This window comes from Typopeltis vanoorti, chromosome 2 (assembly GCF_054136105.1).
Source record: "Typopeltis vanoorti isolate ZY-2024b chromosome 2, IOZ_Tvanoo_1.0, whole genome shotgun sequence".
Lineage (NCBI taxonomy): Eukaryota > Metazoa > Arthropoda > Arachnida > Uropygi > Thelyphonidae > Typopeltis > Typopeltis vanoorti.
Window position 1 is genome coordinate 159,541,029 of NC_143550.1, and position 23,442 is coordinate 159,564,470.

At 37.2% G+C, this 23,442-nt stretch overlaps 1 protein-coding gene across 1 annotated transcript in view; it reads right to left on the minus strand.

Annotated features, from left to right (window-relative positions):
* The window catches only part of LOC150109570 (solute carrier family 15 member 1), a 440,305-nt gene extending 417,377 nt beyond the window's left edge, over positions 1-22,928 (minus strand). The window contains exon 1 of the mRNA XM_090409050.1: positions 22,654-22,928. The gene's annotated coding sequence lies outside the window, so the exon portion shown is untranslated. The remainder of the gene's footprint in view (positions 1-22,653) is intronic.
* Positions 22,929-23,442: the final 514 nt, after the last annotated feature.

Here is a 23,442-nt window from a genome sequence, read left to right on the forward strand (position 1 = left end):
CCTGAACAGATAGGCTTGCAACATGGCATCCTATCACAATGCCTCTTTCAAACTCCATCAGTTCCCTTTTCAGTCATTTCACCCAGATACAGCTGCACTGACTTGGGAGTATCATATTCCTCCAACTTATACCAGCTACAAACACATGACTCATTATATGGCATGACTCGCATCTGTTGTCTGTTGATTTCTTTCCAAGCAGTGTATATTGCTTGGACAAGTGAGATGTGGTGTAGACACAGCGATATATTTAATTTTGAAAAACCTTTAATAGATTGCTACATGATAAGCTGGTAATTAAATTGGAACAGATAGGGCTGGATATTAGATTAGTGTGTTGGATTGGATACTGGCTGCCTGACAAGTCCCCGCAAGTTGTGTCGGGGGGGAATGTTATCCCAGAAGAGGAAAGTCACTAATAGTGTTGCTGAAAATTCTGTTTTTTTGGGATATTGCTGTTTAACTTGCATGTTAATGATATTGGGGAAGGTTTGAATGGTAATGTTCAGCTGTTTGCAGATGATGCAAAGTTGGGATGAACTATGAGGAGTAGAGCAAATGTTCTAGCTTTGCAAAAGGATGACTTGAAAAGACTAGGTGAATGAGTGAGTGAGAGGTTACCAGTTCGATGTTGCAAAATGTAAGGTGTCAAAATTCAAGAAGTCAATATGGAATATACAAGTGGTGGGAATACCTTACAGGAAGTGAAGGAGATAAGATATCAGAGGTAACAATGGACAAGTATCTAAAATTCTGCTAAAACTGGGGGCAAGCACAACAGATCATGGCAAACATGGATGGTATTAATGGGTAGAAGTAAGGATGTTATAGTTCCAGTGTATAATGTTCTGATCAGACCACATATGAATTACTGTTGCAGATTTCATCACCTAGTTTTCAAAAGGATACTGAAAAGGATCAGTGACAAATGACTAAGGTGGTTTCTGGTCTCTGGAATGTTAAGTATGAAGACTGTAGAGATACAATTTGCACATCTAACAGACTGGAAGGGAGAGTGGGAGGGAAATGACTGAGACAGCATATCTAGTTATTACTAGATTAATGTAGATAAGGTTTTTCATAGAAAAACAGGAAGACAGGCTTAGAGGGTTGAGAATATAGCTTCTAGGCTATATTCTCAACTAAATGACTAAAATGCATTGCCTGAGAGCAGGATGAATGCCTTCAAAGCTCAGTATGATGTGCTGTGTATGTGTGGATAAGGAAACCTCCAACGATGAGTCTTCTGACTCTACAAAGGTCTGATGATGATAATAATTATACATATACTTAACCAGCATCACAGCAGTATCAAATGCATTGGCTTTAAAAAAAAAAGAAAAAGAAAAAAAAGTCATTTACATCTCTTAAGATGATGTCATCCAAGTACCTCCAGTATTTGTTAAATATAGGCATCATATTATTCCTACAACATTCTCTGTGAAATTGATCTACTCTTTACTTCATTGCTTATCCCACTGGGATACGATCTCACAGCCAAAAGACTGTAGGCTCGAATCCTGCATAGGCATGGATGTTTGTGATTGTCTCCGAAAATACTAGTGGTGGTGGTCGGTGGTAGATGGCATTGGTGTAAATGACAGTAGTTGCAATTCATTGTAGTTGGTGGACTGTGTGGTGAAGGTAGAGAGTTGTAGAGCAGATGCTCTCCCTCGATGAGTCTTTGGACTCCCTGAAGGTGTCAATAATAATAATAATAATTACTCATTTTCAAAGGATGAAATTCTCTCTTCTCCCTTCTTGCTGCTTTACCATGTAAACTTGCCTTGCATCTACTTAAATGATCCTTTTAGAAAATTATTATTATTATTATTATTACACCCTCCATGGAGTTGACAGACTCATCGTGGAGGGTTCATTCAACTGACAACATATTTATCATATAGAATCTTAAAATCCTTAATGCTCCTTGCATTAACAACACATTCTGGTAATGCATTCCATTCACTGACAATTCTCCATGTAAAAAATCTACTCCTCACACCCCTCTTTACTACACTTTACATAATCTTCTTCCCCTCTCACCTTCTACTCTTTTTATAATCCCCTCAGGATTAATCTGATAAAATCCTCTAACTTAAACGTCTCTATCTATCATATCACCTGTCTTCCTCCTATCCACCAAACTCTGCAATTCATATTTCTTCAACCTCTCTCTCTCCATAGCCAGCATTCCAAACTCCTGATATTGTCTTAGTCACTCATTTCTGGACCCTCTATAATGTCTCCACATCAAATTGAAAACCAAGTGACCAGATCTGAGCACAACAATCCAAGTGTGGTCTGACCAGTTAGACCACATGTTTGCAACACTAGCAATATGCCCTCTAAACTTCAGTCTACTGTCAACCATCACTCCCATATCTCTAATCTCATCCACTTCCTGCAGTACAGCACCATCAATGTAGTACACAGCCTTATATACTCCATCATACACAACCTACTGGTGTCGTTCAGAGAGCCGATCTCTGATCCATCTAACCAATATACTATCTATCCCAGCCTCTGCAGCTTGTACACTAACTTATCATGTGGTAATCTATCAAATGCGTTTGCAAAGTCTAAGAATATCACTGTATATAATTCTCCCTTATCTAACACACTTGTCACCTTATCATAAAATGTAAGTAAATTACTAAAAACAGGACCTAGCCTTTACAAATCCATGCTGACCATCATAAAGAATGCTATTCTGTATTCTATTCCTTACTAATCTCTTCAACACCTTGACCATAACTGCAGTTATACAGACTGGCCAATAGTTTGAGACTTCTGTCTTAGAATCATGCTTGTGGAGTGGTACTATTTTGCCTTCTTTCCACTCCTTAGGAACCTTACCCACTGCAAGACTTTCATTAAATAACCAGGTCAAGGGCATAACCAACTGTCGTGACATTCCTTAAGAATACGGTAATGAGTCATCCATTCCCACAGCCTTATTCACATCTAACCCAACCAACATCTGATACACCTATATTTCTTTCACTTCTCCTAATACTTGCCTCCCTTCTATATATTGTACCGGATCATTTATACCAGCATGATATAAGCTGATAAAGTGCTTGTTCAATAATTCCACCAATGTTAGTCTGCCATAATTATTCTTCCTCTTGTTTGCCATGTAGCAAAAAAATTCCCTTGAGTTAAACTTGGCCTGACCAGACAATCTCCTCTCATACTGCACCTTTTCTTTCTTTACCATGCTCGTCACCTTTCTAGCCTACATTTTATACTCTTCATGGATCTGATCACCACCAACTGTCTTGTACCTCCTCCATAATATTTTATTTTCCAGCACAGCTTGCTTGATTTTGCTGTTCATTCATTTCACTCCCACTCTATTTACTCGCTTAACCTCTGTATGCAGTCATACATTGCTTTTGTCAGATACTGCCTTGTGAGTTTCCATGCATTGTCAACATCTTTTCCACTCAGCTCATCTACCCTGGGTAGATGAGCTGAGTGGAAAAGATGAGTTGATGATGATGAGCTGAGCATACTGATGCTGACTACAGAGCTTCCTATAATCACCTGCTTTATACTTCCACATGTTTCCATTTTTGGCAGTGACCTTTTCTTGTTTCATCACTTCCCAAAGAAGTATCTGATGATCACTCTCACCAACCAGCAGCTGTGTCAACCTTCATTAACAACTACATCTTGTGAAGTTATCACCAAATCCAAAACATTAAAGCCTCTGGTTGCTTCAATCACGTGTTGCTTAAGATACTTATCTCTCAGAAATTCCACAAACTTGCTCTCCTTTTTCCCATGCACTATCTCCTCCTTCCAGTCTATATTCCTGTAATTAAAGTCTCCCATCAAGACCACCTTCTTTTTACATGCTCAACTAATTTGTCTAAACATTTCACAATCAGTATTCTCTGCATTCCCTAGCCCAGGCCTGGTTGACCAAGTGGTTAGCGTATCTGCTCTCCAGCCAAAAGGCTGCGGGTTCGAATCCTGCCGTGGGCATGGATGTTTGTGATTGTCTGCGAGAGTACTAGTGGTGGTAGTTGGCGGCAGATGGCGTTGGTGTTAGATGATGAAGGGTTGGTTGAGCAGCGAGACATAGAGTAGATACCCTTACCCTCTTTCGATGAGTTTTTGGACTCCCTGGAGGTGTGATGTAATAATAATAATAACAGCATCCTATCAGATATACTAACTTGTTTATTTCAACTTTGCACCACACAGATTCAAAATCTGTACATGCACTACCAACTTCCACACTTTGCGGATACAATTCTTCTGCAATCATTAACAGCATTCCCCATTCTCTTTTCACATCTCTATCTTTTCACTGCAGGGGGTTGTAATCTCTCAATAACTAAATTTCACTTACCATTACATATCAATTTTTTTTTTATGTCTCCCATTCACAAAAGGTTGTAAACCTACAAGTACATCAGTATTGTGAGTGAGCTAAGAAATTTTTTAAAACCATTATTATTATTTCAAATATTTTATTTCATTTTTTTTAATCTTTTTATTTATTTACAGAGAACAAATATGGCACTCTTTCAAGCCCTCCAATAAGTCAGGTAGGGGTCTCACATTCCCACATAAAGACAACCACAAACATACATGTCTGCAGTGGTCCAATCTGTAGCCTGTTGTTTGGAGAAAGCACGCATGTTAACTAATGGGTAACCTGGCCAAATGTACAGTATTGTACAATGAAACAAACATATTACAAAATAGTTTTGCAAGAATACAATGGCTGTGTTCTTAACATTTCTCTTTTCCTAGATACCACTCTTACTATTTCTTAAATGTTTGTTGTTCAGCAAAGCTTTTTCAATCCAAACCAGCATCAAATATTGTTAGCTATCTTCTTTTTAATACACCAGTGTCTTTTGCTACTATTACTATTCTTCTTGCCTGTAATTTCAGCTTTATATCTTCTTTTGCAATTTTTCTTTAATAGCACTATTCATATATTTCCTAGAGAAATTTATTTATTTTAGAATGCAATGTGACAATGCTGATTTTCAAATAGTCTGTGACCAATTAGAGAGTAGGAAAGAATGAATTACAGATTGAACCACACAACAGAAAATTATGATATGTGTTGGATCATTTCAAAAGAGCTTTGCATGTTGTACTTCTGTTGTTAGCAAACATTTATTTAACAAAAGACAGGCATTCAATATAATTCTGCCTTCTCACTGCTGGCTAGTGCAGTTTCCTGGCAGCATTTTTTGTGAAGCATCTATCACAGAGTGATTCTTTCAACCTAAGAAACAGATCAAATTCTAGAGCGCTGGTATCAGAACTGTATGGAGGATGAGAAAGCACTTGCCACCACATTTTTTTTTTTTTTTTTTTTTGTCAAATATGGTTTCAATTTTTATGTAGTAATGCTGATCATTACATGATATCTGATCATTGCATGTGATTGGAGTTAGATTCAATCTCCATTTTGGAGTCTTATTTCATAGAAGAAGACCACCATAAACAAAAAACAAGCACACAGCATCATTTTACTTGGCATTTCACTAACAACCGACATAAAATAAATTATACTTATATACAGTACTACACCTTATTATTAAAATACTCTGGATCCAAGGTAGATATAAAAAGTTTTTGCACTTGGTTACAAATTATATGTATATGGGAAACATACAATTTGTAACCAAGTGCAAAAACTTTTTATATCTACCTTGGATCCAGAGTATTTTAATAATAAGGTGTAGTACTGTATATAAGTATAATTTATTTTATTATGTCAGTTGTTAGTGAGATGCCAAGTAAAATGATGCTGTGTGCTTGTTTTCTGTTTATGGTGGTCTTCTTCTATGAAATAAGACTCCAAAATGGAGGTTGAATCTAACTCCAATCACATGTAATGATCAGCATTACTACATCAAAATTGAAACCATATTTGACAAAAAAAAAAAATCAAAAAATGTGGTGGCAAGTGCTTCTCATCCTCCATACAGTTCTGATACCAGCGCTCTAGAATTTGATCTGTTTCTTAGGTTGAAAGAATCACTCTATGATAGATGCTTCACAAAAAATGCTGCCAGGAAACTGAATTAGCCAGCAGTGAGAAGGCAGAATTATATTGAATGCCTGTCTTTTGTTAAATAAATGTTTGCTAACAACAGAAGTACAACATGCAAAGTTCTTTTGAAATGATCCAACACATATAATTTTCTGTTGTGTGGTTCAATCTGTAATTCATCCTTTCCTACTCTCTAATTGGTCACAGACTATTTGAAAATCTGCATTAATTTAACCTTGGTATCTTCAGGTGGGGCCGGCCTGGTTGGCCGAGTGGTTAGCGTATCCGCTCTCCCACCTAGAGGCTGCGGATTCGAATCCCGTGTAAGCATGGATGTTTGTGATTGTTTGTTCTCTCCTAATATGGACTAGGTTGCCATGGGAGTGATAGACCCAAAACCTCCTGCAATGGGAGAGGCCTTCACCCTGCAGTGGGTAGAAAAATAGGTTGTCGGTATTTTTCTGGGTCAAGACTGGTTGACCTAGAAAAAAAAATGGATGGTGAGACCGGTTTTGATAAGAATCAAAACCGGTCTGGGTAGTGACCCACTCATAATGTATAGAATTATACACATTTATCTTTGTTCTCTGCATTATGAAATCCTAAGGCAACTGATGTGTAGTCATCAGCCTCTATATACAAGTGGCGCCAAGTCGTGATGATAGTTCATATGCAAACTTTGTTTGCTTTCATTTGTATAAAGGATTAAACATGAATATAATTTCTTGGCAAGTTTAATTTACTTTGTGACCTTTCTACATATCACAAGATGGAAACTATTAAATTATCATATATCATCATCTGACCATGCATACATGGTGTACAGAACTTTTGAAATGCCACTGACATGAACTCTCTTCCTCTGTCCTCTCAAACAGCCTTCCTCATGAAGTGTTCGTTCCCAACAACCTCCAATTCAAGAAAAATGTCAAAAGATTTCTACTTTCCAAACTCCCAACTGCATAGCACTGATGTACCATAGGTTCTTCCATTTCTCATGTTTGAGAGTGATATTTAAAAAAAAGAAAGTTATTTCCTGCTTTACAATTCCATTAACCTTTCCTAATTAAATCACACTGCATGATCATTCTAACAAATAAGAGGCAAAACTGGTAATTCATTTACTAAACAACATAATCAAATACATATGAAATTGTATACAAAAATATGATCCAATTCAATAGTGTACTTTGTTATACTGATTGACTGATACAAAATTTATATCCCATTGAAATCATCACAAAAGTTACTGAACCATAATTGATGAAAATATCAGACTGTAACAAGATAAATTAAAATAATTGAAAGAATTACCATGATATTCTGTGAAAGAATAAGGATATATGACTTTTTTTTAGCTTCACAAAACATGAGACAGGTTGCACATTAGTGCAATTTAATCTTAATCTTGATGGTATGATATTTTTCTAACTAGAAATGAAAAGTAATTCCTAAGAGAAATGGCAAGTTATTGTTGAAATTGACAGACAGAGGTGGTCATATGACAGAGACAGTCATATGACTAGTAGTTTAGATATAGGAATGGCTGAATGACAGCTCCAACAAGTGGTGTATGGGAGGGGGAGGGAAGAACAGCTCAAAAGAGAAAGGTGACAAGTGTTCTGTTCAAAGAATGCCAGAGGGTTCTATTCTGGGGCTGTCTTTGTTTATTTTATACACTGACAATACAGTTCAATATTTTTGGGGAGATATTCCTATTGCCTGAAGACTGCATGTATTTGTACATATATGGAGCAAGTATGAATGCAAAAAAAAAAAAATCGAATGCTTATTGTTTTAATGAATTTGATGTTTGGAGTCTGAAAAATGGGCTATTGAATAGAATGAGACTAGATCTATAATTGGGTGTAGGAATGCAGCTGAGCATTGTAGACACTTGTGAGACAAACAAGTGTGATAATGGATAAAAAAATGCCCAATAGTTGTACATAACAGATCAGGATGGAATAATTGACAAAGTATAAGAGTAGCATGGACCTAGGGGGAGGAGGGAGGTTCCTGCACATTAATGTACACTAATACTAGAAGTATTAATGTACATAAAGTGCACAAAACAAAGAGGAGGGGATTTTGGCATTAGCTAGTTGTTTTTCCTGGAAGTCGTGGTAAGAAACATAAAAGGGAAGTGGTAATGGAATTACTTTCAGATCACATTAAAAAATATTGAATTACATTTATTGAATTCAAAAAATATATTGAAAAAATATTGAATATAAAATTTGAAATATGAAAATTTTAAAAAAAATTTGAAATAAACTTTGAAAATTGAATATAAAGTTTATTGAATTGAAAAAATAAAAAAAAAACATTGAATTCATGCATCAGCAAATTAGTGCAATGGGTGCTGGGTTAGTGATTATTATGGGGGATTTTAATTATGGGGATATCAAATGGAAGGAGGAAATATCACGTGGCAGAAAGGAAATGGAATTCATACACCTGCTAAGAGATAATTACTTGAAAGCACATAACTGAAGGGACTCGTGGTGTGAGAGTGTTAGGCCTGGTCATTGGCTCAGAGGACATATGCATAACTAAGGTGTCCTCGTTACCTCCAACTGGTGAAAGCAATCATATGGTATTGGTTTTTCTTTTGTTCCATATATACCCCTTCTCTTAAGAAGGGGTATATATGGAACTACAGGTTAGGTAATGATAACAAGCTTCGGAGTGAGCTTACAGCGCATGGAATATAATCAGCAGGTATCTGAGGAACGCAATATCAGAATGTATTCCCATGGTCAGGAAAACAAACAAGGTAGGCATTAGATAGATGAGTAGTAGTATCAGGCTTGATCTGCAAAAAAAGAAAATGTTATGGAGAATTTACAAGGAGAAAAGTGATACAGTACACCCATGAGCAGTACAAGGTTCAAGCTAGGAAGGTTACCAGCATAATAAGAAAAGCTAAATCAGATTATGGGAAGACCTTGGCCAAGGAGATCAAGGGTAATCCCAAAGAGTTCTTCTGCTATGTGGCAAGTAAAAGGAAGAATGACTTTGGAAGGATAACCTTAGTGGTTGGTATTGAGGTGACCAATTCAGATAATAGTAGAATTACTGAGTGATCTTTTCAAAAGTCTATCACCCAAGTGAGGATATCTCTGTACTGTAGCAATAACTAATGTGACAATTGAAGTTAATAAATCAAAAATACTTAGTATATTGCAGAATTTAAATGCAAACACTGCTGTAGGTTTAGATGGATATCAGCTTGGGTGTTGCGTGAATGTGCAAAAGAATTGTCAATGCCTCTTACTTGGTTATTTAACTTAAGTTTGAACTCTGGTATGGTCCAGAGTTCAAACTTAAGGGAGGAGTGGAAGGAAGGCAAAGTGGTTCCTTTGCATAAATATGGAGCTAAGACTGCAATAGTTAATTACAGACCAATCCCCATCTTGGGAGTGGTGGTAAAAGTATTGGAAAAGTTGGTTAAAGACAGAATTCAAGGATGGGTGGATCAGAATATGATACTCTATAGGAGTCAACATGGTTTTGTTAAAGGTCAATCCTGCCTTAGCAATTTATTAACTTTTTATAATAAAATGACATCCAAGTTGGACAAGGGAAATGGCTACACAGCGATACTCCTGGATTTTGCTAAGGCTTTTGGCAGGATACCCCATGGAATACTGTTGCACAAATTAGAGCAGATGGGAATGGATACTAAACTGGTGATATGGATAAGAGAATGGCTCAGAGAGAGAGATACCAGAAAGTGATGTATGGAGGAGCACAGTCTAGGATGAGGTAGGTGACCAGTGGTGTACCTCAGGGCTCTGTGCTTGGGCAGTTATTGTTTAATTTGTACATAAATGATATAGGAAATGGCTTGAAGGGAGATATGCAGTTATTTGCTGATGATGCAAAGTTGGGTAGTGCAATAAAAAATCAAGCTGATGTTGAGAGTTTGCAGGATAATTTAAATAAGCTGGCAAAATGGGCAAAAGGTAATGGATGTCAGTTCAATGTGGAAAAGTGTAAAGTTATGCATTTTGGGATTAAAAGATTACCAGCTGTGTACTACATTGATGGAACAGCACTCCAGGAGATTGATGAGGCTAGGGACTTGGGGGTGATGGTGGATAGGGAGATGAAGTTCAGAGGGCACATTGCTAAAGTGTGAAAGATTGCATATTGTTGAACTCTGAATGGTCTTGTGACTTCGTTTCAAGAGATCATACAGATTTCAACAAGTACAACTTAGCATATTGAATTGTTCATAGTAGAAAATACTTGCATTAGGTAAAATTCAGATAATATTGTGTTTAAAGTGTAAAATATTAAGATAATAAAATATAACACTTAGAAAAGTATCAGTTTAGAAAATTATAAAGATGCATAACAGATTTGGAATTATATTATGCTATTTAGAAGTTTTTTTTTGTGAATTATAACTCAAGATTTAGTATTGTATAGTGTAACTAAAATTAACTTAAATATTCTACTGAGCTAAATGTAAGAATGGGTCCAAAGATTTGGTACGGTTAGTGTGAGCACCTGAGGCTGTGTGATACTAGGAGCAGGTGTGCATAACAACAGTCACGTGATTTCCTGCTGCAGAAAAAAAGTGCTGACATCATTCAGAGTATGAAACTAACATAGCGCCGCACAAGGTGTTTCGGGAGAGGATAAGGGACGCTATGTGAAGCGTAATATAAGGGATTGCAGGAGGAGGAGGAACAAGGCTTTTTCCCCCCCGGGATTTCGTGGTCATAAGGAGAAAGTCGAGGTAGCTGGTTACAGGCAGAACGGCAGGTGAGGATGCGTGGCAGTGGGAAGTTTGAATCGAGCAGTTCCTGAATTTACGAACGGAGTCTCCAGTGCGACGCAGCTACCGCTTTCATTATAAGTGGGCGCCGAGTTGTCGATGTTCCCGTGAAGTCCTCAGATAACGAAGATAGCCACTGTGCATATCGAGGATAGCCACTTAGCAGAAATATAACGCTGCACGTTGTCCAAACAAAGAATTGAGTCTCAGGTTCTTCCACGACAGCATCAGCCAGCAGACCCATTCAGAAACCATGTGAAGGTAATGTAGACATTTTATTATTTGTTTTTTAGAAGCCTGTGAGTAAGTGAAGAAATTTAGATGCAAGAGACTTGATAAAGCAGAACAATATCAACTGATGACTTTTAAGTAATTGTTCAATTAGGCTTGAGCTTGACATCGAGATTGTTAAGACGTGTTTGATAAAGTTGCAGAGATAGGAAATGTTATGAGTGAAATGTATTAAATGACGATTAAGTATAGGCAGTTTGCCAGAAATAAGATTTTATATGTCTGGGACAACCCTGAAAGAAACCAGCTTTCCTAACTTAATATTTGTATGAGATTGCAATCTTAATTAGTGTGAATTTATGTAATTATTTAGTGTATATTGAGATTGCAGAATAAACATGTATTCTTTTTCTAAACTGAGTCTTGCCTGATTAAGAGTGTCAACTCACCACTCTAAAAATACGTACTTGTCGTGGGAGGGTAAAGTTAAAGTGAGAAATTTTGGCCACGACTGATTGAGGGAGTTAACGGATAGTTACATATTCTGGGTTATTGGAAGTATCTCCCTGAGTAGTATAATTTGTAATTATAGAGCATAAACTGGTGCAGTCTTTAAATAAATGTGTTTATGCTTGAAAAGGAGATAGAGCCAAGAATCCAGGTTTGTACTTTGAGTAATTGATTTGTGCATTTGAAAGGTGCGACATAAGTAAATTTGCATATATAACGACACAATAACATAGGATTACTTGGTTATTGAAGAACACACTAACATCTAGAGATAAAGAGGTTATTATTCCCCATTATAAGGCACTGATACTTCCACATTTGGATTACTGTACTCAGGTCACCTGGATTCCTTAAAGATGAGGAGGTTGTGGAGAGGGTTCAGAGGAGAGTAACTAAGTTGGGAGTGATGTAAAAAAATGCTCCCTACATTTAGAGCATGTAGATAGCAGAGGTTGGTTGATAGTACATTTAAATTACTAAAAGGTTTTTATAAGATTAATGCAGGGGAAATATTTCAGCTGTGTGATAATGATGGAAGAACAAGAGGTCACCCCTGGAAATAAGGAAAAGTGTAGTTAACAAGGGTGTGAGAACGAGGTTTTTTGCCTGGATGATAGTGAATGAGTGTAATGCATTGCCTGACTCAGATGTGAGTTCTTTGTCTGTAAATGAATTCAAAAAGAGGTATGATAGATATTGTTTTGATAGCTTGGGTCTCCCAGGATGAGTCTACTGACTCCATGGAGATACCCATAATAATAATAAAAGCTTTGAAAGTCACTTGGAAAATTGCTACCATAATCAAAAACATGCTGACAAGTTGGAAAGTGATACAATGCACAGGGTAGTAAATAATGGAAGAAGCATGAAGTCATTCCTAGAAACTGTAAGATCTTGTAAGGAGTAGTTTTTTTTGATAGAACAGACAAAATATAGAGACATGCACTAATGCTGATACATCAAAGCTATATTCTACTTTACATCGCCAGTGAACAAATTTATATTAACCTTCATTATAGCAATAGTGATGGCCTAATCAGTTTTTAAAATAATTTTTGTGGAGTGTTAATAACATATCAAGGCTAAAATCCTAGAGTACTACAGCTCTAATTATAATGACCTATTAGAACAAAAGGTTAAGTAGGTCGAATATGTGTCTCCAGATGCTTAAATCATCAATATTGTTGAGATTAGGATGGTTGTTGAGAATTTCACAGGATTCTTTAAATTTATGTTCATACCAGGTGCAATAAGCATGATCAGAAAGGACAGATTTACCATGGTTATTAAATTTAATGTCATTTATGTTATTTTCTGGAAGTAAAGGAATTATACACCCAGTTTCAACTGTATAAGGCAAGTGCATGTGCATTTAATATAGTACACTCCAGGGTGGGAATGATGAGGAAGATTGAAGAGTGAATAAGTTGTTTAATTTTACAGATTTAAAGGTGCCATTAAGATTCTATTTCTGTAATATTCTGTTTATCTGATATAGCTATAGTTTTATTGTAATCTAATTTATTTTTAGTTGCAGTCTTGTGAAGAATTTTGTTGATAGTATTTTTGCTGTAGCCATTTTTTAAGAAAGGTATATTGCTAATCAGTTTTAATTCATGCTTAAGTGCTTGCTCATTGGAGCAAATCGTTATAGCTGTTTTATAGTCTGTTAATGACACCTAATTTTTGTGTTAGATAGTGTGAAAAGTTTATGTATAGATATTATTATTATTATTATTCAGGCCTCCATGGAGTCAAAAGACTCATCGTGGGTGGTCCTTCCTAAGAATATAAAGTCTGCCAAGACTCATCGAGGGGAGGTTCTCCCTAAGAAACACAAAGTCTATCATACCACTCCTTAAACTCATTGACCGTTCTCGCCCTCACCATTCTATCAGGCAATGCATTCACGGCTCAACCACCCTCCATGCAAAGAAACCACTCCTCACCCTCTTGCTCACAGTTTCCTTTCGTAACTTCCAGGGATGGCCTCTTGTCATCACTCCTTCCCGCTGTTCAACCAAGTGAAAGAACTCCCCGGTGTCAACCCTGTAACCACCTCTCAACAGTTTAAAAGTCTCAATCATATCACCTCTCCTTCTTCTATCCACCAAACTCTGCAGTCCACATTCCCTCAGCCGATCCTCATAACTATCCTTGTACAGTCCTGAAACCGTCTTTGTATCTCTTCCACAGTTAATTTATCCCCTTCAAATCCTGGGGACCAAATCTGAGAACAGTAATCCAAGTGTGGTCTGATCAGAGATTTATACAATGGAATGATAACCCTCTTATCTCTGCAGGTCAGTGTCCTTCTCATAATTGCAGTAATCCTCTGTGTTACCTTCACCACCTTTGCAATATGTCCCCTAAACTTCAGGTTTTTATCAATCATCAACCCCAGATCTCTTGTCTCCCCAACTTCCTCCAGTATAACTACTCCCATAGAGTATGCAGCATCCCATCGATGTTTCCCAAACCTCAAGACCTTACATTTTGCTGCATTAAACTGACACCCCCATTCATTTGCCCATCTATCTAGCTTATTCAAATCCTCTTGCAGGGCTACTACATCTGCACTATTACTAATAATCCTTCCCAGCTTTGCATCATCTGCAAAACTGAATATCCCCTTGCAATCCACTGTCATATGTCATATGGCAATATGAGAAGATATTGGCCCTAAGATCCAAAGAAAATCCTAGAGAATTTTTTAGCTATGTGGCCAGTAGGAGGAGAAATGATTGTGGAAGAATGACACTGTGGGATAAAAATGGGAATAGAGTGACTGATCCAGAGGACATAATGGAATTGTTCAATGAACACTTTAATGGAGTATTTCATCCTGGAGGAGTAAATTTTAATACTAGACGGATAGGGCACATTCGAGGTGTAGAGGAGCAGGAGAGTGTGTTTCAAAGACTGAGTACTCTGAATGTCAGTAAAGCTGTGGGACTGGATGATATTTCACCACGAGTTTCGAGAGCATGTGCTAAAGAACTGACAGCTCCTTTGACCTGGCATTTCAATGAAAGTCTGGCTACAGGAAAGGTACCCAGGGAATGAAAGGAAGATAAGATATTGCCATTGCATAAGGACAGTAGCAGACTGGAAGTGTCTAATTATAGGCCAGTTTGTGTGTCATCAATAGTTGTTAAGGTCTTGGAGAAATTAGTGAGGGACTATATACAGCATTGGGCAGATGAGGGTAATGTTATCCATGAGAATCAACATGGATTTGTTAAGGGGTGCTCTTGCTTAAGTAATATGATTGCCTTTTATAATCAAGTGACAAGAGCAGTTGATGAGGGAAAGGCATATACTATAATTTTTTTTTTAGATTTTGCAAAGGCATTTGACAGGCTGCCACATGATAAGCTGATATTTAAGTTACAGCACATGGGTTTAGATGTCAAGTTAATCAACTGGATTCAGGATTGGTTGTCTAATAGGTATCAGAGAGTTGTGTATGGTGGGATAATATCAAGGAAGAAGAAGGTTACAAGTGGGGGTTCCACAGGGCTCAGTACTGGGACCTGTATTGCTTAACCTTTATATCAATGACATTGTCAATGGATTGCAAGGGGATATTCAGTTGTTTGCAGGTGAAGTGAAGCTGGGAAGGGTTATTAGTAATAGGGCAGATATGGTAGCCCTGCAAGAGAATTTGAATAAACTAGACAGATGGGCAAATGCATAGGGTGCCAGTTTAAGGAGCAAAATGCCAAGTCTTGAAGTCTGGGATACATCGATGGGAGGCTGCATACTCGATTAGAGGAGCTGTCCTGGAGGAAGTAGAGGTAATAAGAGATCTGGGAGTCATGATTGATAAAAAATTGAAATTCAGGGGCATATTGCAAAGGTGGTGAAGGTAACCCAGAGGACTGCTGCAATACTGAGAAGGAAGCTGACCTGCAGAGATAGAAGAGTTATCATTCCGTTGTATAATAAGACCCTGATCAGACCACACTTAGACTATTGTTCTCAGATATAGTCCCCAGGATTTGAAAGGGTACAGAGGCTACAGGGTACAGCGGGAAGGAGAGATGACAAGGAACCATCCCTGGAAGTTACGAAAGGAAGCTGTGAGCAAGAGGGTAAGGAGTGGTTTCTTTGCATGGAGGGTGGTTGAACCGTGAAATGCATCGCCTGACAGAGTTGTGAGAGCAGGAATGGTCAATGAGTTTAAAGAGTCGTATGATAGACTTTGTGTTTCCTAGGAGGGACCTCTCGCGATGAGTCTCTTGACTCTGTAGAGATCTGAATAATAATAATATTAGCTAGTATATGTAGATTTATGGTAAACAATAAAGGAAAGCATTAGCTTCATAATGATTAGTTCCATGGAGATATTCTTTTGCAGCCGACAGTACATATAACATCACGTGCTTTCTATTAAATTGTTGTTCTCGTTTTTGTGATTGTTTTTTCCTATATGAAAACAATGCTGTGCTCTCTTTTTGTCATAGTATCTGCCTTGCCAAACAAAATAACCTAAGCCTGAATAGGGTCAAAATTGTCTTTAAGTGGAATATGGTGAATAATGAGATGTCAAAACTAATCATTAACTTAGTGCTGTGGAAGGCAAGGTTTTCTGTACTGGATTTAAAGTGGGCAGAATTTTGTATGTGTTGACAGTAACATGAGACTGCACCTTGGCTAAATGTTTGACTAGTTTGTACATAGGTGAGTCTATACTATCCACAATTGGGCATAATGGGCATATTTTTTATGAAATTTTGGCAGCCAGTATATCCATGAGGAGGGAGGGGGATCTAGAATTATAAGGTTTTTGTTTGTTAGTTTCCTTCAATTTCCTTTCCTTTTAATTTTTTAGTTTCTTTCAATTGTTGTTTCATATCTATAAATATTTAATTAAAATACCTCAATTAACTTTATTATCTATGGATAAAGGGACTTAACAGGACTGATTGCACATATTACAAAGTGTAGTCTATGTATGAGGGAAAACTGAGAGAATACCACCCACCAGAGTCTGGTAGATAGGAGAGAGGGGTATGATTTGCTAGAGACATGAGTTGGTCATGGGATTTGTATCAAATTAATGCAGAATATTTTTCATTCAGGGAGACAGAAAGGAGATCATCAATGGAATTTTTTTTTAATTCATTATGCTTTATAATAAATCAAGTACAGAAAAAAATAAAATAAAATAATATATATATGTGATGATGATGAACAGTCTATTTTTCTACCCACTGCAGAATGAAGCCTCTCCCACTGAGGGAGGTTTTGGGTCTACTACTCCCATGGTGACCCAGTCAATATCAGGAGAGTGTAACTATACTTGGGTGAGTGAATGTGTGAAGGTGGAAGACAATCACAAAAACCCATGCCTATGCGGGATTCGAACCCGCAGCCTCTTGGCTGGAGAGTGGATATGCTAACCACTCGGCCAAATATATATCTACTCTCTCTCTATATATATATAAAAAGATAAGCTGAAATTTTAAACATTTGTATGTTTTTTGTCTTACCAGCTTACTGGCTTACCAGCCCGGAACTCGGGGAGTTGGGCGCATAGGTGCCAGGGGGGAGCGGAGCCCCCTAGTGTGTGTGTGTGTATATGTATATATATATATATATATATTATTCTTATAACGGTGTCTCCATGGAGTCAAAAGACTCATCACAGGAGACCCTACATTGATACACTAACCATTATTTACACAATACCTGTCATATTTCCCCTTAAATTCATTCACAGATGAAGCATTCATAACCACCTCTGGCAACGCATTTAACCCATTCACAACCCTCCAAGCAAAAAATCTAGTCCTAACACCCTTGTTAACCACACTCTTACATAATCTCCATTTAAAAATGTTAGAAATATGACAAAGATTATTGCAGGTCAGTGGGTTGTTTGCTACGAGGATAGATTGAAGATCTGTGGGCTCCAAAGACTAGCTGATAGACTTAGGAGAGGAGATATGATAAAGGCACATCAATTATTAAAGAGATCTGCAACAATCTTTGTAACTCGCCTCTGAATCCTCTCCACCGTTTCTTCATCACCAAGATATCCCAGTGACTAGATCTGTAGCAATAGTCCAAATGCGGTCTTATTAATGCCTTATAAAATGGAACAATAACTTTTTTATCCTGCTTGTTAGTGTGTTCTTCAACAACCATGTAATTCGATGTGAAGCTTTGGCAATCTTTGCAATATGCCCTTTAAACATAAGTTCTATGTCCACAATAACTCCCAAGTCCCTTGTCTCATCAACGTCTTGCAGTTCAGTTCCATCAATATAGTAAACAGCATGTGATCTCACCCTCCCGAAGTGCATTACCTTACACTTGCCACATTAATCCTGCAAGATATCTACATAATCTAAATTGAGTATTGCTCTTCCTAATTTTGCATCATCAGGAAACAAGTGGATATTTCCTTTCAGAGTATTCCCAATATCATTGATGTACAAATTAAACAATAGAAGACAAGCACTGAGTCCTGAGGTACACCACTAGTCACCTGCCTTCTCCTGGACTCAGCTCCTCCATAAACCACTCTTTGATATCTATCCACCAGCCGCCCTCTAATCCAAATCACCAGCTTCGGATTCATACCCATTTGCTCTAATTTATGCAACAGAGTTCAAATTAAACAATAGAAGACAAGCACTGAGTCCTGAGGTACACCACTAGTCACCTGCCTTCTCCTGGACTCAGCTCCTCCATAAACCACTCTTTGATATCTATCCACCAGCCGCCCTCTAATCCAAATCACCAGCTTCGGATTCATACCCATTTGCTCTAATTTATGCAACAGAGTTCCGTGTGGAATCCTGTTAAATGCCTTTGCAAAGTAGCAGTATCACTGAGTAACGATTTCCTGTATACAACTCCACTTTTACTTTATTATAGAAAGTAAACAAGTTACTGAGGCAAGTCCTACCCTTGTTGCCCCTTATAAAGTATCATATTGCTGTCCACCCAGTCCTGAATTCTAATTTTTACCAATTTCTCCAAAACCTTAACCACCACTCCAGATATATTGATTGATCTATAATTTGCAACCTCAGTCTTGGAGCCTCCCTTATGCAGTTGAATTATTTTCCCTTCTTTCCACTCTATTGGTACTTTACCAGAACTGAGACTTAAATTAAACAGCCTGGTTAGAGAAGATGCTAATTCTCTTGCACATTCTCGTAACACATGGGCCGATATGTCATCTAATCCAATAGCAGTGTTAGCATTAACAGGGGTGCGCCAGCCATGTGTGCGATGCACACAGGCACCAGGATAGTAAAGGCACCAAAGAGGAGAAAATACTTAAAAATAACGTTTTTTTAAAGTAATTTTTGTATTGGAGGGAGGGGGGGGGAATAGGGGTGCCAACTATAGTTTTGCACACAGGCGCCAGACATTACTGGCACGCCCCTGAGCATTAAGGTTCTGTAATATATTAGGCAACTCTATTTCGCCTATCTCTAGACTCTCATCAGTCAATGACACATTTGACACTGCAGTATCACAATCAAGATGGTACACTTTTGCAAATTGATCACTAAGCAACTCAACTATTTGATTTGTTTCTGTAATTTCCCTACCATCAACACTTTTTAAAGTAATCTTTCCATGGTTATTCTTCCTTTTACTTGCCACATAGCAAAAGAACTCCTTACGGTTTCTTTTGGATTCATCAGCTAGCTTCCTCTCATAATTAGCTTCGACTTTCCTTACCATATAGGTTACTCTCTTTGCCTGTACCTTGTACTGCTCATGGGAACGCTCATCTCCTTTTTTTTTTATACTTCCTCCACAACCTTTTCTTTATCTGCAACTCCTGCTTAATAATATTATTCATCCATCTTACTCCTACTTGATTTCTCCTTCGGACTCTGGGAATACAGTCTGATACGGCTTTCTTTAAATACTTCTTGACAATCTCCCACACCATTAACATCTCTCCCCTTGAATTTCTCATGCCATAATACAGCTGAAAGCTGACTTCTCAGCTTGCCATAATCACCAGCCTTGTAATTCCACATATACCCATTCTTAATAGAATATTCAGTACGTCTTTCAATCTCCCAGGTCAAGACCACATGATCGCTTTCCCCAAGTGGAGACATTGTAACTAAATTACTTATTGATATGTTCTCCGATGTTATGACCAGATCTAACACTCTCGAATCTCTTTTCCCTTCCATTACATGCTGTCAGGTAGTTATCTCTTAACAACTGTATAAACTCCATTTCCTTTGTTACTTGTGACCATTCCTTCTCCCAATCTATGTCCCCAAAGTTAAATTGCACCATAATGATTACTCGACCTTCACTCATCGTGCTAATTTATCAATACATACTATCTACATTCTCCCTTATACCTCTTGGATTATAACAACAACCGATTACATATTTTGCCATGTTGATCTCTATCTCACACCAAACAAGCTCGAATGAACTGTCCTCTACATACATGTCACCTAGAGGCACTTCTACCTTTTTTGGCTTTATCACTTCGTCTATATATATATATATATATATATATATATGATTTCAAACAAATTTCTGCTTTGCAATTTTGCCACTTTTGTTCATATGATTTATTCATAAGTTCAACCTAATTAAGATGATGATGAACAGCCTATTTTTCTACCCACTGCAGGGTGAAGACCTCTCTCATTGAGGGAGGTTTTGGGTCTACTAGTCTCATGGTGATCCAGTCCATATTGGGAGAGTGTATCTATACTTGGATGAATGAACATATGAAGGTGGAAGACAATCTCAAACATCCATGCCTACACGGGATTCGAACGCACAGTCTCTTGGCTGGAGAGCGGATATTATTATTAGTAGTAGTAGTACGGGCAACCTCAAGGAGTCCTTAGACTCATCGAGGGAGGCCCTAACATCATGTCAAGAACAACTATTCAACATTCACACAGTATCTATCAAACTTCACCTTGAACTCATTTACAGTCATGGCACCCACAACAGACTCTGGCAGCTTATTCCATTCATTCACTACTCTCCAAGTAAAAAACCTAGCTCTAACCCTTGCTAACCACACTCTAGCCCAGCTTCCATGGATATGCTAACCACTCAGCCAAATATATACAGGGTGTTCGGGATAAATTTGACATATTTATAATTAATTATATTTTTCCGTAAGTTACATGTATTAACACACACTTCTCTTCATTTAAAAGTTTGGACCCTTCTTCATTCATATACAAGATGTCAGAAAGGATGGATAGCTGGAACCCACCTGAATCGTGGAAGAGAATAACTTGTATCATGATGATTCGTGCCCGCCATCAAAATAAGGATATTACGACTGCTGCCCAATGCTCCCTGAATACAATAAAAACAATCAGGCATGAACTAGAGACTTGCAATGGTGACTACGAGGATGTAGCAAGAAGAAAGATCCCTAGCAGACGATCTGATTGCGTTCGTACAGCAGAATTCCTCGCAAATCTGCAGGAACAGGTGTTGAAGAACCCTGGCATTGGAATTCGGGCTTTGTTCGTGGAGTTGCTAACTGTAGTCAAGCCCTGGATAACAAGGGTAGCCAATGGTAGGCCGTATGTATGGCAGCAGGATTCGGCCCCTTGCCACACCTCTGGGAAAAGTCAAAAATGGTTGTCTGAAAATTTCTACGACTTCACCAGTCCAAATGTTTGGCCTCCAAACTCCCCAGACCTTAACCCCATGGATTATTTTGTATGGGGCGCAGTTGAAAAAGACACCAATCGCACTTCCAGTAATACAAAAGCCCAGTTAATGGATAAAATTAAAACAGTTTTTGCGGCCCTTCCCAGGGAGACTGTAGCATCAGCTTGTTCGAGGTTCCGAAGCAGAATTGAAGCTGTGATCGATGCTAATGGTGGTTATTTTGAGTAAATCTTGTTGATAGTATTGTAATTAACTCTGCCTGTAAAGTTTTTTTGTCAATTCATTAAATTTAATAGATACAAAGAAGATTTTCTTTTTCCTTACGAAACTGTCAAATTTATCCCGAACACCCTGTATATATATATGATTTCAAACAAATTTCTGCTTTACAATTTTGCATTTTTGTTTATATGATTTATTCACAAGTTCAACCTAATTAAGTTTCTTGGATTTCAATTGACAAATTATACAAACATGCTGATAAATTACAAGAAAGATGTTTTTTTTTTTAAAATAAAATTCAGTGAATGCAAAAGAATATAAATATGTTTTATGAAGAAAAAATATATTTTTTTAAAACACTGCACCTGTCTGCAACCTAATGAGGCCTCTTGGTGCAAGTTTCAGTATTCTCAGTACACATACATGAAAACCAATACCATATGTGTATCATAAGCGTAATCTCGTAATCTATTTTTAACAGTGAACAGGGGGTCAGAAATAAAAAAATAAATTAAAGCACATGGCTATTGGGCGATTTGTTGAATTACCAATATATACAGCAAACTAATATCCAACTAGTACATATGCTGATCATGCTCACCGAGTCGAGACAGAAACAACCTCTAATATTCAAAGTTAAAAACTATTTAAGGTGGGGGAGGAGTGCAAATAGTCTACAGAAAATACAATAATTTTAAATTCACCCAAGTTGGTTTTTCTTTCAAAAATTAAATATGTTGCTTACTAGGTAGTAAACTGTTATTACTATTTAAACTTCCCAGACAATCGAAGATGCAAATCTCGATTATCGATCAATAACGCAAGGGTTCAAATAAATTATAATCTATATTATTACGATCAGTGTTTTTTGTTATGTGAGCTCATTTCTATTGTAAGTCATGTGTTTTTTTTTTGTTTGTTTAATTATAAATATAGAAAGAAACAATTTTTGAACCACGAATAATGCTTGATTATAATATTTGGCTTGTTGCAATAGTACAGTTTTTTTTTTTTTTTAAGTAAAAGAAAAGAAACTGAAATTAAATTAGTTTCTTTTCTTTACTTAAAAAAAAAACGGACACTTAAATAAATGGGTTAATGCCGTCAGCTCAATCATTTCCCATCTACAAACCATCCGATGATAGTTAAATGAATAAGCCGTAACCAACTATTTTGTGCTCCTAACGCAGCGCACAGTGACCTTAATACTTACTTTGGAAACCGGTACAGGGAGAAGAAAGTTCAAAGACTCCAAACAGAAAATAGCGGGAAACTTGTTAACACGAAGTGAATTGTATACTTTTTTTTTTTTTTTTAATTCAAACAAGAAAATGTCCACACGTCAGATGAGGAATAGGAACCAGTGTTTTGCTTACTTATGCTTTTGCACAGAATATAAAGTTGGTAAAATAACAGGTGTCTTCTTTCACTTCTAAGAAGTTATACCAATTACGTTCTAATATTTTTATAACATATGGCTAAGTAGTCAACAGGTGCTAACCACATAATATAGTTTAAAGACATAATGCACGCTATATCGGAACTAAAATCTAATATTATAATCGTCTTTAACACCCATATGACTAACGACCTTGGAATCAGCATGCTTGATTAAATAACCCCATTGCTTCCGGTGTACTGTATAAACGTAACGAACATAATTCGTGCATAAGGATCTCGTTATTTTAAAACCAAAACCCGGAACACTCAATAAAATTTAAGTGGGGGGGGGGAACAAAAAAATTTGAAACCAACCACTCAATAATAATAATAACAATAATAGGGTTAAAAGAACTTGTCTACTGCCTATAAGGGAATAAAAGACAAACCTTGGCCCATTCCAGGCTTATTAGATTAGCTTATTATTATTTTATAATAATAATAATAATAATAATAATAATAATAAAGATTAATCTGTGCAAAATAAAACGATAAGATTAACTCAGCGAAATTCTACAAATAGATACAAAATATCATGTATCTGTACCTAAAACACAATGTT